Below are 255 nucleotides of genomic sequence, written 5' to 3' on the forward strand. Positions count from 1 at the left end.
TGGTGGATACACTGTCCTGAAGGTTCTTAGGAAACAGAGATTCTGGAGGGTGAAAGAGCAATGCCGTATCCTGAAACACGCAGCTGATCCTTTCTCTGTCGATGACCGCGAGTCTCACTTCGTGTAGGGCATCAGTCATCTCTGGAGAAGGAAAAACCCAATAGATTTCATGTGCAAATACCTAAAGGTTGGATGAAGACGTCACTTTTAGGAAAATGTAATAACTTCACTTTTGTACTAAACAGATGAACTGAG

The sequence above is a fragment of the Pteropus vampyrus genome, unplaced genomic scaffold (assembly GCF_000151845.1).
Source record: "Pteropus vampyrus isolate Shadow unplaced genomic scaffold, Pvam_2.0 Scaffold1013, whole genome shotgun sequence".
NCBI classification, from domain to species: Eukaryota; Metazoa; Chordata; class Mammalia; order Chiroptera; family Pteropodidae; genus Pteropus; species Pteropus vampyrus.